Source organism: Hylobates moloch, unplaced genomic scaffold (assembly GCF_009828535.3).
Source record: "Hylobates moloch isolate HMO894 unplaced genomic scaffold, HMol_V3 SCAFFOLD_7, whole genome shotgun sequence".
Classification (NCBI taxonomy): domain Eukaryota; kingdom Metazoa; phylum Chordata; class Mammalia; order Primates; family Hylobatidae; genus Hylobates; species Hylobates moloch.
The window spans coordinates 85,925,584-85,935,639 of record NW_026652282.1 but is presented as its reverse complement, the minus strand read 5'-3'; the positions used below and the strand labels follow the sequence as shown (position 1 = coordinate 85,935,639).

General features: G+C 41.2%; 1 protein-coding gene and 1 long non-coding RNA gene across 15 annotated transcripts in view; one reads left to right on the top strand and one right to left on the bottom strand.

Annotated features, from left to right (window-relative positions):
• Positions 1 to 343: 343 nt before the first annotated feature.
• LOC116811911 (uncharacterized) lies at positions 344 to 5,645 on the bottom strand. The gene is made up of 3 exons (XR_004370544.2): positions 5,429 to 5,645; positions 3,442 to 4,959; positions 344 to 1,492 (listed from the first exon to the last, which is right to left on the bottom strand). It is a non-coding gene; the product is annotated as an uncharacterized LOC116811911 (long non-coding RNA).
• Positions 4,834 to 10,056, top strand: part of MORF4L2 (mortality factor 4 like 2) — a 21,745-nt gene continuing 16,522 nt past the window's right edge. For 4 of the 14 annotated variants that reach the window (XM_032757381.2, XM_032757375.2, XM_032757379.2 and 1 more), the window contains exons 1-2: positions 4,834 to 4,922; positions 7,642 to 7,731. The gene's annotated coding sequence lies outside the window, so the exon portion shown is untranslated. Of the gene's footprint in view, positions 4,923 to 6,180; positions 6,284 to 7,641; positions 7,732 to 8,172; positions 8,222 to 10,056 lie in introns of those variants that run through there. The other 10 variants (XM_032757373.2, XM_032757367.2, XM_032757372.2 and 7 more) reach the window with 3 other exon arrangements.

Here is a 10,056-nt window from a genome sequence, read left to right as displayed (position 1 = left end):
TAAGTACTCTTCTAAAGAGAAACCCATGTGCATTCTCTTCCTCAGGACTGATGAAGCACTTTGGGAGGCCGAGGCGGGCGGATCACGAGGTCAGGAGATCGAGACCATGGTGAAACCCTGTCTCTACTAAAAATACAAAAAAATTAGCCGGGCGTAGTGGCGGGCGCCTGTAGTCCCAGCTACTCGGAGAGGCTGAGGCAGGAGAATGGCGTGAACCCGGGAGGCGGAGCTTGCAGTGAGCCGAGAGCGCGCCACTGCACTCCAGCCTGGGCGACAGAGTGAGACTCCGTCTCAAAAAAAAATAAATAAAATAAAAAATAAAAATAAAAATAAAAATAAAACATTTTTTGTCTTTTTAAATGTTTTATTATGGAAGACTTCAAAAATACACAAAAGTAAGAAAAACAGTATAATGAACTCCCACGTAACAAGCATTAAGCTTCAACAATTTAGATGCAGCACTTTAATTAATACTGGTTTGTCATCTTTAATAATATGACAGCTTATATTTTCAAAAGGCATAGTTTTTATCATTCCCAGTGTAACGGGGACTGTAGGTGGAGGTTAGAAGCATAAGCAAATTTAACTCTGGAAAAATGACTCAAGGCATCCTCTTGAAGCAGTGCTCAGATTGTAGGACTCAGCATACACTGGAGGAAAGCAGTCCTCATTTCTGTGGGTTGGTGTGTAGCACGGATGACTTTATATGATCATTCCAAGTGAAGTCTGTGGCTCAGGAAACCACAAATTTTGGTAAATTGTATGCTAAACTATTAACTCAGGAAGGGCACAACAAGGAATTATGTGTGAGTCTGGCATCCCAAGGTCATCCAAGGACATTATTGATTAGGTTCAGGATCTCAGTGTTTTGAGTCATTTGAATAAGTAATCTCTTTCTGTCAAATGGGTAGGTCAGTCTTGGGGTGGGGATGTGTCACAGGAGGAGAGAGGAACTAGAAGAAGACAGATACCCCTAAAAGGATAAAACCTTCCCATGACTATTTTCATCTTTGCCCTGGTCTCACAGGCTAGCAAACTAGATTGATTCAGACTACATTCCTGGACTGGCTTTATAAAATTCCTATGGAATGAGGCAGGTATAAATAGATAGAAAAACATCCTTATTGAAGAAACACCATTTGCTTAGCTGAAATATTAGGTTTTATTTTTAACCTTTACATTAATCAAACGTTATTCAAAAAAATCCAATAAGCTAGTCAGAACCAAAATTTTAAAATATCAAATTAACCTTAGAATAGACCAATTTTATCTACTACCCAGAAACCATGGGAAAACACTGGTGTCTCTCTCCACCCTCCAGAACAGACTGACCGCTACCTTCCAGACCTAGAAAGGCTCTCTTAGTCATGAGGTAAGACAGGGCCAGCAGAAAATGTTGGGCAGGTTGCACCCTCCCCAAGGGTGCCCAACTAATAAGGTAGAGTCCAGGCTGAAATTCATTCTTCAGCTGTTCTGGTGAGGTTGCAACAGCCTACGGAAAGAAAAGTTATTTTTCTCATTGTTCCACTGGAATGGGCCCTTCGCTACAATTTGTCTGCCCCCCAGGTGGCATGCTTTTCTAATCAGCACAAAAGCAATGTATGAGCTAATGGTGGCCTTGAAAATTAACACAGGGTTCTCAGAGCCATTGCCTGTCCTGTGAAGGCTGGGACCACAAATATTCTCTGTCTGGCCTTGGGCCTTGGAGCCAAACAAACATTGACCTAAGCTATTTTTCCATTCCAGTTGAAACAGACTGTGAAGACAGCGGTTCAGCTATACATTCAAAAGAGGAGTAATTCCCATTTTCTGAGGACCTACTAGTAAGTGGAGGTGGCAGGGGAGTATTCACATTTAAGGGAGTAGCATGACATAATGGGAAAATGCCTGGGCTTGGTCTGCCATTTACTTGCTGAGCAACTTGGGGTATTTATTCTCTGGGCTTCACTGAGGATTTGCTAAGATAACAGATGTAAAAAAGCTGGGCACAGTGCTGTGTGGCACACAGGAGGCATTCAGTTCCTATGCCTTTTTCTGCTACCACCCTGACTCCAAAGTTAATTCACACTGTTCACATGCTTGGCCTTGAAACCTCACTCAGTAGAGTAAAGCATAAGGATGGGTATACTAGACAGAATGTTAGAGCAAGAGTCAGGAGATGTGGGTCCCAGTGCCAGACATATCCCCTACCACACTACCTTGGGTAAGTTACTTCCCTCTCCCAATCCCATCAATAAAACAGGAGAACACCCCTAGCTCTGATGCTGAAAGAAAAAAGCAGACGAGATCACTTTTCTCGGGCATCTGCCATGAGATATGCACCGTGTTAGGCCCTTTTATATACCTTATATCCTCTAAATCAGCACTGTCCAGTAGAACTTTCTGTGGTGGCAGAAATGTTCTGTATCTGCACTGTCTAATATGGTAGCCACTAACCGTAAGTAGCTATCGAGCCCCTGGAATGAGACTAGTGCAACTGAGGATCTACATTTTTACATTTTACTGCATTTAAATTTAAATAGTCACATATGACTAACGGCTACAGTATTGGATAGTGCAGCTCTAAGATTATGAAATAGAAATATTTGTTCCTATTTAATATGTGACACTGAGGCTTAGAAAAGTTAAATAAAGTCACTTAACAAGTAAATAACTAAACCAGATTCAAAGCCAAAAAGTAGAAAGCTTAGTAAAATAATATGGGCAGATATGCCAGGAATTATCCAGGCTCCACTATTTACAAGTTATATGACCAAAGATAGATAATTACACACTGCAGAATTCGCTTTCATTATCTATAAAATAATGATGATATCACCCAATTTGCAGGCCTATTGTTGAGATTAATGGGTGTATACAGTGTGTGGCCCATAACAGGTTTTTAACAACTGTTTCCTCACCACCCTGATAACTTCAACACACATAGAAGAGATTTAGACATATGGCTGGGTGCAGTGGCTCACGCCTGTAATCCCAGCACTTTGGGAGGCAAGGCGGGTGGATCATCTGAGGTCAGGAGTTTGAGACCAGCCTGGCCAACATGGTGAAACCCCATCTCTACTAAAAAATAGAAAAATTAGCCAGGCGTGGTGGCGCATCCCTGTAATCCCAGCTATTCGGGAGGCTGAGATGGGAGAATTGCTTGAACCAGGGTTGGGGTTGGGGGGAGGGGAGGGCGGAGATTGCAGTGAGCTGAGATTGCAGTGAGCTGAGATCGTGCCACTTCACTCCAGCCTGGGCAAGAGAGAGAAATTCCGTTAAAAAAAAAAAAAAAGAGATTTAGACATAAATAAAAAAAGGCAACTGCAGAGTAAAGAGAACATTATTTGGGGAATTAAAAAACGAGAAAGAAAACATTTAGAAGCCTTGATGTGATATCCTATTATAGAATGGAGATGAGGAAGGGTATGAGAATGAAACATCGAAAATATTTCCACTTACTTGGTTTGCTTTCCTGCACTCTTCTTGACACTCCAGTCAACATTAGCCAAAGCAGGGAACAAGATATTTCTAATGTATTTTGAGGCTTGGAAAGACAAGTCATCATGGTTAAACAACAGAGTACTATTAGGGGCTTGGGCTAGAGGCAGGTGAAGTTCAAATCCTGGTTCCCATACTTGTTACGTACACTAAGAAAATAATTTGACATCTCTACACGTTAGTTTTTAATCTGTAAAATAGGACTGATAATATGGAGGGTGTCTGAAAACATATACTGTGCATCATTTATTATTTTGCTTTACATTCTGTAGCACCCTCTAGTGGTGTGCACAAAAATATGCATTGCATTTCTACTCTCCAAAGCAGTGGCTCTCAAACTTCAGTGTGTGCTGGAATCACTGGGATAGTTTGTAATAACACAGATTACCAAACCCCACCCTGCGAACTTGATTCATTAAGTTTGAGGTGGGACCTGAAAATCTGAATTTCTGACAACTTTTCAGGTGATGCTGATGTTTCTGGTACATTCAGGAAACATACCTTGGGAACCACTGCTCTAAAAAAATCCCTCTTGTGTGGTGTACAAGTGTATAAGATAATTGAAAGGGGTATGATTTTTGTTGTTTGACTTTGATCTAGTAGTGCTCATCTAATAAGGACTTGGTGATGAATAAAAAAATCGACGTGAACGATATAACACAGCATCTAAAATTTAGAAAGCATACAAAAAACTGAGGATCACAGAACATAAGTCATTTGCCCAGGGTACTGAGACTAGTAAGTGGTGGAATGAGGTTTACAATTAGGTCTCTTTCTCTTACTCCAAAGACACAATAAAGGTTACCAATACCACTACAGAAAATAGGGTGCAAAAACACATATCTGATACAAATTTCAAGAGAAAAGGAAAATCAGTTTTCAATACCAGGGTCCAAGTTTTACTGATGAGTTCTTATCTATCTTTACTGACGGAACAGCTATCTGTATTTTCAGTTTTGGTGAGTTGCGAGCATTTGAAAAGGTGAGGAAAAAGGGTTAGGATCTTCAGCATCAGTGCTTGGGTCATTCATTAACTCTTTGATTAAACAAGGCAAGGACAAAAGAAGAGAGGGATGGAGAGGGGCCTTTTTTTTTTTTTTTCCAAGGAGAAAAGGAAAGAAATGAGCAAAATTATTTGGATCTTGGGTCACAGTCACCTGCCTGCTAGTGGTATTTACAGAAGTTGATTTTATTTTTTCCTAGGAATGAACGATATCCATGATGCCTATAGATAGTACCGTTCAGCAAATCAGAAAGGGGAGGGGGGAGGGAAACAAAATCCCAGAATCCCAGGGACCAAACAGCCAATCCTTTGCTGGGATTTGGCGGCATCTAGTGGCAGACTCGAGAGGTATAAACCTTACCCACAGAACTTTCTGGAAAATTAACAGTGCGTATTTGCCTGAAGGTCAGTGTGCTTGCTTGGAGATCAGGACGCAAAGGTAAGAGCGCCTCAGTCGCCACAGAAATCCGGAGTCCCTAACGGAGGGGAAGGCTGTCGTAGATAGATATTCTCATAGGAAAATTGTATTTGTGCCAAGAGAACTGCACGCAACCTTGAAGGGAGGGGGGAGGTGTGGAGGAGGGGAGGGAGGAGGATACTAGAGAACTTGAAAGAAGCCTCCCTTTGGAGTTGCTAATGTGGCGATGGAAGGGTTTGGCTCTGAATCATTGGAGGGCTGTGGTTTACGACAGGATTTTGGCACAGAGGAAAACGTAGTAAGTGTATTTTTAAAGTATTTAATTAAATCAGTAGGGAAAGCCAAAATATTTCTGACAGTGCCCCTTTATCTGTTATTGTCGCCTTGCCTTAATTATTTATTTTCCTTTTCATTAGAACATTTTCAAACATAATACAGAAACAGATAACAACCTGCGCGCAGTAGCTAACTCCTCCCTGCACCGCCCCCCCCATCACGCACGCGCGCGCGCTCGCCGTGGCTCTCACCAGTCCCGACGCCAGGGGCGCACGCCTGCGCAAACGCATCACCTCCCGCGCCACGAGGGCCGCTCACACAGCAACCCCAGGGTCACGCGAGCCTGCCCGCGCACTAACACACTGGCCTTTATGCCTTGCGCCCGTTGCACTCACGACCCTCACTCGCAAACACAGCAGAACCCCCACTGCGCCTTTTTTTCCGTGTTCGGGGAGTTGCGCCACAGGACTGGGGGCGTGGCCCCAGATTTGACCTCGCGCTTCCCCACTCGCGGGAACCTTAGCTCATTTCCGCCTATCCTATTTCCGCAGGCCACGTAGACACTTCCTCTCCCAGTGGGGGGAAAAAAAAACACAAACCCATAATGCCCCCCTGCAGGAAAAAAAAAAAAAAAAAAGGAAAAGGGAAAAAAAACCCCTCTGGTCAGAGGAACTCTGGGTCGTGAAATAGGCCACGTGAACATTCTGCCCTATAGACTTATGACCCAACGGCTGTCACGCTTTTGGAGGGCGGGCTAAAAAAAAACCTAAGAGGGCGAACGTCATTGGCCGGAACTCGCACTAACGGAGGAAGAGGATTGGTTTGCTGTGGGCCTTAACAGTGAAGAAGCAGGTTGCTAGCACCCGCCTTTACTGCGGCGAAGTGTCATTGCTGACGTGGGGGTGGTTGTCCAATCATTTGGTTATGGAACATTCTAAAACTTAGACAAGACGATTGTGATTGGCTGAAGGGCATACGCCCTCCTCCAGGGTGACGTGTCTGCCTATGGATATCAGTTGCCAGAGAAACCTGGCTTTACTATGGCGGTTGGAGGAACGGCAGTGATCACACGTCGGCTGCTGGGAAGATCTGGATTCTCGTTTCAGGTTTCGGGGTGGGGGTGGGGAGAAAGGGTCGATGATTTCCTCTTTTCGTCGGGTATAGACGGGATTACCTAGTGCCTTCACAATCGGTCAGAGCTGGATTCAGATTCCTGCTCGCCAACGCCCAGCTTGGGCAAGGCTCCTGTTCTTTCTGTGTCTCGGTTTCCATGTTTGTAAAATGGTGATAATAATAATATCTACCTCAGAGACGTGTACTGTATAATAGTGCGTATAAGGCACGTAATATGAAGCCTGACCCCTGAAGATATTAGCTATTGTTATGGAGATAAAACGCGTAATAGAATGAGTAAAATTATAAATTATATAAATTCGCTAATTGTAGTGCCCTTTCTGCCATCAACTTCTTTCCTAGAATAAAGATAAAATAGATATATCAATTTTTACCAATGAAATAATTTGTTATTTGGGAATTGCCTCAAAATAGCAGAGATTGTAATTTCCCATATTGAAAAGTTAAATAAAAGGTTGGGGGGGGAGTGCAAGAAAGAAAGAGATGGAGAACGAGAGCGAGCTGGAGATGAACCACATGCGATGAGTAGGCCTTGTTTGGATCCTGAATCGAACACACCAACTGTGAAAATATGTTTAAGACGCATCGGGAAAATTGGAACACGGATTCGATATTTGATGTTTTTTAGGGAATTGATGTCAATTTTTTTAGGCGTCACAGTAGTATTGTGATTATGTTTTCAAATTGTCCTTTTTTGTAGAGACATATGAAAATATTTACGGATTAAATAATATAATGTCTTGGATTGGCTTCTAAATACATTAATGACTAGGATTTGCTTCAAAATAATCTCAGCGGTAGGGGGAAATGGGGAGGGGTATGGATGAAACAAAATTGGCCCTAAATTAATAATAGTTTTTTGCTGAGTGATAGGCAGTGGGTTCCGTATATTAATCTGCTTTCCTTGGTATACGTTTAAATTTTTCTATAATAAAATACAGAAGTCAGATATTCCGGTGAGCTTGAAAAAGTCGGGGGTGGGGGGGAGCAGTGGGTGGGGTTATAGATGAAACAAGATGGCCTTCAGTTGGTAATTGTTGAAAGCTGGATGATGGATTCGTGTAGGTTTATAATACTATTTCTTTTATTTCATCCATTTGAAATTATATTTAAGGAAAAGTTAAACAAATTTGTCAGAAATTATACAAATGTACAATAAATTAAATTTGAAAATGTGGCCACAAGAAAGGAAAAAGAAACACTTGTACATTATTTATCAGCTTTGGTGTCCTTTGTGTGTGATGAAATTGCATTGGCTGATGTAGAAGAAAGCCATAGCTCATATCTTTTTATTTTATGTTCTTTCTTGTCCTTTTGTTTGACCTTCTAGGTCACCATCAGAAAAGCTAAGTTTGCTGTATAGTGAGGATCAGGAGATCTGATCCTGATTGCAGAACCTTCCCTGATTACAGAATCTTGGGTAAGTGCCTCCCTTCTGGCCTCAGTTCTCAAACAGGGTAATACCACATAACCTTCCTAACTGTCCAGGAATATTTTGAAAATTAATAAGCTCCTATCTGGGAAAGTAGTCTAAATTCTGAGAAGGAAAGGATGGAGCTAAGTCCATTGGTAGTTCCAGTATAGAAAGTGCATAAGCAACAGAGGGCTTTGTAATCTTACATCCCTTGATAAAAGATACTACAGTCAATCCCCTGTAGTAGTTCCACAGTTCCATATATTACATTTTTCTTTGGAGCATCCTATATGCAGCATAGTTTAGTGGTTAAGAGCAAATACTTCCTGAATTTAAATCCTGGCTCTGCCACTTAACTATGTGATCTTGGGCAAGATATTTACTCACTTTATACCTAAGTTCCTCGTATATGAAACAGAGATGATAATAATAGTTCCTACTTCATAGGATTGTTGAGAGGATTACATGTAAAGTACCAGGACAGTGCGTGGCACATGTAAGTATTTGCTTTAATAATAATTATGGTTCTGTTAGTCCTGATAATCTCATGTTTTATCTACACATTTACACCTACTTCTAAAAGCAGTGGATATATTTCTTTTTGGAATTGTGTAAAAAAAATAATAATTAATACTGTTGGTTTCTCTCCTCATTTTCCAGAAGCAGCAGTTACCACTAGAACTGAATTCCGAAATTATGACTTCTGGCTTGTCTTAACAATCTAGAAAGGTTTTAAGTATATTGATCATATTTATTTATGAGGGAATTTCCAGGAGCTATAATTTTAGCTAGCAGTTCAAACCAAATTTATAAATAAGCAAATCTTTTCACTGAATATTCAGTCTGCTAACAGGTTTTATATCATTCCTCCTTTGTCTCAGACTTAAAAAAAAAATCTATTACATGTAATGGAAATGTTTCAAGATCCAGAAGAGAAAATTGATACAAATGTAACTGATATGGCATATGTGCATTTAAAGGCTTATTCCAACAAAATGTTACTCACACTCTTTTCTGACACATGCATACACAGAAGATGTTAGCATTTGCAGTCTGATTCCCAAATGGCCCATTGCTTGTGTGGAGAGATGAAGTAGGGTTTGAAGGTTTTTCAGCCTTTTGACAGCTACATATGGAGTCACTGTAATTTCTTTCTTTCTCCTTTCTGAAAAGTAGGTTTCGGAGGAGGGCACTGCCCTCGTGGAAGAGATGCATTAGATCAGTAGGCACAGAATACCTTTACATGAGACCATTTAGAGAATGATTAGGGGCCAAAGATAGGGGGTGGACTGTTGAGCCAACAGGAACTCAGAGAAAGCAAGGGTCAGGGTGACCTGAAATAGAGAAAAAAAAGCCTCACAGAGGAAGAGGACCTTGACCTGGGCCGCAGAGGATGGGTAGAACTTAGAAGGAGGGAATGAGCCCAGTCTGAATGGTATGTCTACAAAGTATACGATATGCAATGATGATTAACTGAAAAATTGGGCTGGCCGTTTGTGAGATCCATGAATAAGAGTAGATCAGAAAGTCAGTGTGAGTTTTAAATACATTTTATTATAAAATGTTAATCACATAATATGTGAAGTCACTATTGATAACCTTTTCTATTGGTCCTAGTGTTTTGCTATTTAAAATAATACTGCATCAAATATTCTTAGTGTAGTCATCCATTTACAAGTGTTATTTTCAAGAGCAACATTTATACCTTTAAACTGTGATAATTAAATTAATACTGGTGAGAACTATCAGATATACCACTGTGACAGAACAGATGGCCTAGAGACAGTGATACCTTTAAAAGTTAAATAATTGCTGAGCGCAGTGGCTCACACCTGTAATCCCAGCACTTTGGGAGGCCAAGGCGTGTGGATCACGAGGTAAGGAGTTCAAGACCACCCTGGCCAAGATGGTGAAACCCCGTCTCTACTAAAAATACAGGTGGGCGCCTGTAATCCCAGCTACTCAGGAGGCTGAGGCAGAGAATTGCTTGAACCCAGGAGGCGAAGGCTGCAGTGAGCCAAGGTCGCGCCACTGCACTCCAGCCTAGGTGACAGCGAGACTCCGTCTCAAAAAAAGAAAAAAGTTAAAAATCATTTGGAAGAGAGTACCTTAAAAGACCCATATACCTCTGAGAATTTAGAATGTTATAAAATGGTATTTCATACCAATGGGGAAAGGATAAACTCTTCAGTGATGAATATTAGAAAAAGTTAGTTATACATTTGAGGAAAACTATAAAAGTACCAATAATGAGTAGGAAATCACTTCTACAGTATTTTTGGAGCATTTTCCTTAAGCATCACATAAAAGCCAAAGGTCACAAGGGAAAAA